General features: G+C 39.9%; 1 long non-coding RNA gene across 1 annotated transcript; it reads right to left on the reverse strand.

Moving 5' to 3' along the window:
• Positions 1-1,755: 1,755 nt before the first annotated feature.
• LOC147636610 (uncharacterized) lies at positions 1,756-2,540 on the reverse strand. Its single transcript, XR_015266117.1, has 2 exons — positions 2,063-2,540; positions 1,756-1,966 (listed from the first exon to the last, which is right to left on the reverse strand). It is a non-coding gene; the product is annotated as an uncharacterized LOC147636610 (long non-coding RNA).
• Between the last annotated feature and the right edge of the window lie 3,712 nt (positions 2,541-6,252).

Genomic DNA, 6,252 nt, shown 5'->3' on the forward strand with positions numbered 1-6,252 from the left:
TACATGGGATGAGGCCCCGAGTGTGGATCCTGCCCTGTGTGAGAGACTAACGCTGCTTCCGCTGCTGCCAACACCCTCAGAGGGGAGCATCGCGGAGGGGACGGAGGTCTTACAGGGCGGCTACTTGTTTCATTTCCTCGTGGATATTTTTTCTTTGTTTTTTGTCATGAATGACCCTGAGGGTGATTTTGGTTAGTGGACCATAGTAGTGTTTTAATTACCATTGAAATATCCCACCATTTTGACACAACCGAGTGTCCCTATGCGCACTATGCCTTGTGGAATTATCTCAATGACTAGGAGAGATCCTAAGCCTTTGAGCTTAAGTTTCTTTTTATGGATTTTTATGATAAAAAGAAAGATCATATCACCCTCGTTCATTTGCTTGTCCTTCATCTAGATATCGAACCATTGTTTACACCTTAGCTTTTCTACAATCATGCTACATATAGTTAGAAGACGTGTTTCGTCAAGCTTTTCAAGCTTGAACATGCAATAGTATAGAACATTCGCTGTGAGTTTGTCTTGTATAACAATTCATAAACTTAAAACCAAGAACTCCATTGACATAACTACTTTAGTACCATAGGTCAAACTGAAGGGTGTCGCATTGGTAACAACCTTGTAAGAAGTTCGATAGGCCTAAAGTGTTGTCGACAACTTTTATTCCCAATCGTTTTGCGACGACTGACCTTAACCATTTTGGTGAGAATGTCACATAGAACTTTGTTGGTGCTTTTCGCTTGGCCATTAGCTTGGGGATAATATGGAGAGTATTTCCTATGAGGAACAAAAAATTCTAGTAAGAGAATTGGATTACCTTATAAATAAAGTGTGTTCCATTGTTGCTCACATTCTCAAGGGGACATCCGAAACATGTGATTACTACCTCATATAAGAATTTTGTGGTAGAGCGTGCATCAACTTTACGGGTAGCCCTTGTTCCGACCCATTTCGTGCAGTAGTCTGTGACTGCGATTATATATCAAGCTAGCTACGGGACTAATGGATCCAATGAAACCAATGCCCCACTTTTTGATGAATGGTTGCAACAAGGACACAACAAGGTTCGAGAACATGCTATCCTTAAAGTGGAAAATTGATGCTCGTTGGCATTTATCACACCGCTTGACATATTCTGTTGCATCAGCAATTAAAGTGGACCACCATAACTTGACTGTGAGGACTTTATCGAACACTAATATCTGTGTGGCAAAGTGCCCCCCAACAATAGTAAAGTGAACTTGTTCTAAAAGAAAGACATATTCGTCTTCTCAAACATAGCATTGATAATCTTGTCTTTCCCCTACTTGTATAGTTGGCCTACAATCAGTTGGTAGGGGGTCGCCTGTTTAATGAGGCGTTGTGTACGATCCTTGTTGAGGAGGGGGTCAACTAGTAAGCCATTGGCTAGAAAATGTGCTACCTCCTCTCCCCATTCCAGAATTTAACATAATTAGAACAAGACGGTGTTAGATAATAAGTGTTTCCTCTTCTCAATCTTCACCTCCTCATAGTAGTTGCACACAACAAACAATCTCCAGGGACCACAAAATAATCAAGAGTGTACACATTAAATTAGCACACCATAGCATAGAATAAGAAGACACGTGAAGCTCTAACACTATGGACTCTAATAGTTCATGGGCAGAGCCACCGTTGATTGTAGTGGAGCCCAAGAGAAACAATTGTGTTGGTAATATTTAAGGTAAATGTAATATTGGTGACAATCTATATGCATATATCTACAAAGGGTTTTAAAAAACGGCCATTAAATTATGCACCAATTGAGAGGCATTTAGTAGTTGATGCTGTGATTAAAAAGCAGGCTTCTTTGCAGATTGACCTTTAATTGACATTGGAGACGTCCTGCTGGGAACCTCGAACTATAGCTCCATTTCATATCAATCAGGCTAAAATTGAAACTAACCTAGTTATTCATCATCCAGAGAGACCTGAAAATTAACTGTAAAGGCACCCAATCACTTCCTAAAACCCTACCTATACAAAATACAACAACAAGTACAAGGCTTATGGAAGAGCAAAGACTTGCCACTAATACCTGGTACACAGTGGGCCAACACAGAGCTCACATGTAGAAGAAATACCCAAGAAGACAACAGGCAGGAATAAAGCAAGGAAGAAGATGTGCCCTCAAGTAGTCGAAGAAGAGACATGCAGGGGCAGCAGGGCATGATCCTTCGTGCCTCTCAAGGGCTGTCTGTGCATTGTTGTGGCATCCGCGTATAGCACGAGACCTCACAGGGGGCAACAGGCTGTGCTAATGAGTAGAAGATGCGTGACCATCAAAGCAGGAAGCCCTCAGAGATCCACTTATGCTGTCCACAATATCCCCTCCGCCATTGTTGGCGGAGGGAAAGTTCAGATCTCAAAGATACACCATCACAGGGCTGAGACACTACGAATAGCGACAACGTGCTCTTCCTTCACATTTTCAACAAGATAGCAGACCTTAGGGTTTCCTCTTTTAGGGTCTTCACGAATCACAACGGGTTTCACACCCTGCTCCCCGCCCATTCAAAGGGGCCCAAACGTTGGGCGTCTTAACGAGTTTTTTTCCCGTCTTATAGAGTGTGTGTGTGTGTGTGGGGGGGGGGGGGGATTTGGTGGTGGTTTGGGGGGATCTCGTGTATTCCACATCCAACTTCTCGAGCCAGACCTCTACCACTGAGCTAACTCGCCTGCCCCACATCATCCTTTGAGAGTTTCTGGCTTGCTTTGCCTTAACTATATGGTCCCTAGTTGTGCTTTTCTCGTCGACTAGATTAAATAAACTCAGTTTGGCTTTTGAACCTTAAGTTTATGAAATTTTTATAAAGCTCCAAACCTTAACTTCTATGATTTTTCACCATAGTTCTTATTTCAGCATAATATCTTCCCAATCTCTTTTTATCGCTCGCTCGCTAGGAAGTCACTTTCCTCTCCCATCCCATCAATGCAAACCTTAACTTCTATGATTTTTCACCATAGTTCTTATTTCAGCATAATATCTTCCCAATCTCTTTTTATCGCTCGCTAGGAAGCCACTTTCCTCTCCCATCCCATCAATGCAACTCCGTGACTCTCTCTCTCTCTCTCTCTCTCTCTCTCTCTCTCTCTCTCTCTCTCTCTCTCTCCATCCACATAAATCAGCAACTCTTTCCAAGGCCAGCTTAAAGTGCTTTTGACATTTATTTGTGTGAAAGAAGCCATTCCCCCCCCCAAAAGAAAAATGTGAGTGGCTCCAATCCCTCGCCTGGGTATTTTAATCGAGTACAGTCTCCCCTCCTCCTAATGTGAGTGGCTCCAACTCCCTAACCTAGGTATTTAATCGATTAAAGCAAAAATAAGACAATGAGTCCATGCGAGATTATGTTTCTTGGCTCAAACACTTGAACTCAAGATGTAAAGTGCTCAATGAGTCTTTGCATGCCCTTCCACCAATCCTCAACCAAGCAACACCTCAGTCTCGGTAACCTTGCATTATTCCACCTTAGTCACCTATGCTCATCATCAATGAATCCCAATTTAAATGGTTGATAGTGACTAAACACAAATACACCAATACCACTAATATTAACATGGTTGATAGTGACTAAACACAAATACACAAATACACCAATACCACTAATATTAACATGGGCAACACCCAACAAGAATAAATACCAATAACATTAGCATCGCAAAGTATTTACTATAGCATCACATTCTAGTTGGGTCACCCGAACTAAACCAAATGAGTATCACACCACTTATCATATCCCTCTTACCTTAGGATTTCATTGGGTAAAAATCTCGAAGTGAAAACAAGCTAGGTTAACATTGATTTCTAGCCTCTACAAAGGATCTTTGATGATTCTAAGGAACTAACATATTTACACCTCGTTCATGGGTTATCCGGCAAAACTCTTGAACATTTCAAGAAACTCTAAGAGTTATGGTCCTTTATTCATCTTTTCTCCAACTATCTATTATCACTCTACAGGCTAACATGGTTTCACTCCACCTGACCTACCGTAAGGTCCTTTGCCATCTTACCCGCTTGAACAAGCACTTATCTTTTGTTATCACTCTATAGGCTAACATGGTTTCACTCCACCCGACCTACAGTAAGGTGCTTTGCCATCTTATCCGCTCGAATAAGCACTTATCTTTTGTAAGATGAACTGGAACATATAAAGCGGCCTTAACTTGTGTTTAATGTCAAATAGGGAAAGTATAGGAACTTTGTGTACATACTTGCTTATGACTAGTAATAGAGATCGAACCATTTTTTAGTTTGACTGGCATAGTATGAAAACTATTCATTTATATATGTCATTCTATACTGTAAAGGTGGTAGACTTTGTAGACAAGAATATGCTAAAGGTGAAGGCGGCAACAAACATTAGGGTGTGGAGAGCCTTTGATGAGGCAAAAGAGGGGCGCTCCTCTTTGAGGAGAAGTTGCCACCTTCATCCCAAATTTGGGGTAGTCGGAGTAGTCAATGGTGATAGTTGAGGCCTAATAGTATTATAAGGTCTCAAATGCTTTCTTGTATTGTTGCTTGTGTTCAACATCTCCTTGGTGGTTGTCATAATATGAAAAACTCTTATAACTTTCTTTAAAATATAATGGAAGGTTTATCTTTGATTAGAGAAAAAGGCATGTATCTTGTCTTTGTGTGCTCCTACATCTTTCGATGGTGTATTTTAAGTGTGAGATAATTCATCATTGCTTTGGTAGAGAGAGAGAGAGAGAGAGAGAGAGAGAGAGAGAGAGAGAGAGAGAGTGAAAAGAGAGTAGAGAGAGAAAGAGCTTGCCTTAAAACCAAAAAGCGCTCGCTAAAAGTTGCTATGTATGCTATTGAAAATTTCCTTAATTTATTGGATGCATGAAAAACATGATTGTTTATAGGTTTCTTCTTACATTAGCTTTCTCTTCTTCCCCTACCTATATTATGAGGAGAACCACCATGAAGACCATCTCTATTAGCTTTCATCCAGGGGAGGAGAGCTCTCCTTACTACACCCACCATCAGCAAGGAGCATTCAATTGACAATAAATCGATGACATGACGAACGAGCTAACGTACCCACATGAGAAATTTACAATTGTGGCTTTAAGGTAAAGCCCAATGACATAGGATTCGGCAAAGCTTAAGAAACTATTGACTTTAACATATTTTGTGTTGCTGCTTGGGAATAGCCTAGAACTTATCTCTATTCATCCATCAACATGCATGAGCCTGGAGACATAAGCCATAAGTGTGGACACATGTTGTGAGAGGAGTTAACAAATAAGAGTTAACCAACATGACTCATCAAAATGTGGGTCTAGAGACATACAAACCTAATATTGTGCCAACTAATTATTACTATCCCTAAAGACTTGTAAAGGCATACCTACTCATGTCCTTTAAGGATTTTGTTGTCGTAGAATCTATACTAGCTACAATTTCCAAATAAAATTCTTGTTCTTTGTAATTATATTGACATTAAAGTACAATTATTATCCAATAATTACACACCTACCCTATCATAGACCTATTACATAGACATCGATACCCTAAGTAGATCTGTTCCACAAAAATAACAGACGTGAGATTGAACATGTGAGCCTACATCATAAGCTTGATGCTTGAGTCTCAGGTGTGAACATAGAGATGTGAGTTCTTTAAAGGAAATGTCTAAAAAAACCCCAAACAAAACTCAAAACTAAAAATTAAATAATAAACTGGTTTTTTTATGTTACAATTTTTTTCCCCTTTTTTGTAGCTTAAGCAAAAAAAAACATGTGTGAAGTAACCTTAATTCCACAAGAAAAACTAGTGAACGTTTTGCCGAAGTGAAACCCTTGATACAAACCTAATCTTGATTAAAAAATAATAATACAAACGATTATAATGCATTAAACCACACTTTCTCAAAACCACACAACCTAAGGTCCTAGCAAACAATAGCACTTAATAGAGCGTGCCCCTATTAAGAAGGCAAAACCCCTTCGGATCCACCTCTAATATGATGAGATTTGGGACAAAATAAAAGCTAACTTAACACAAATGTGAACCGAGAAACAACAAAACACTTGAAAACATAAGTTGCCATGGTCCTCCGAGTCCCAACTTCACTAGTTAACTTTGTATAACCAACGTCATAAACTTCATGAGAAAGGCACTAAATCACCCTATTTATGGATGATCCTCCAATGAAAGAGCAAGAGCAAGACCAAGACCAAGAACCTCAAAGTGGTCAAACCATGTTAGACACCATC

The sequence above is a fragment of the Cibotium barometz genome, chromosome 7, assembly GCF_041138505.1.
Source record: "Cibotium barometz isolate CiBa-2024 chromosome 7, ASM4113850v1, whole genome shotgun sequence".
In the NCBI taxonomy this organism is placed as follows: Eukaryota; Viridiplantae; Streptophyta; class Polypodiopsida; order Cyatheales; family Cibotiaceae; genus Cibotium; species Cibotium barometz.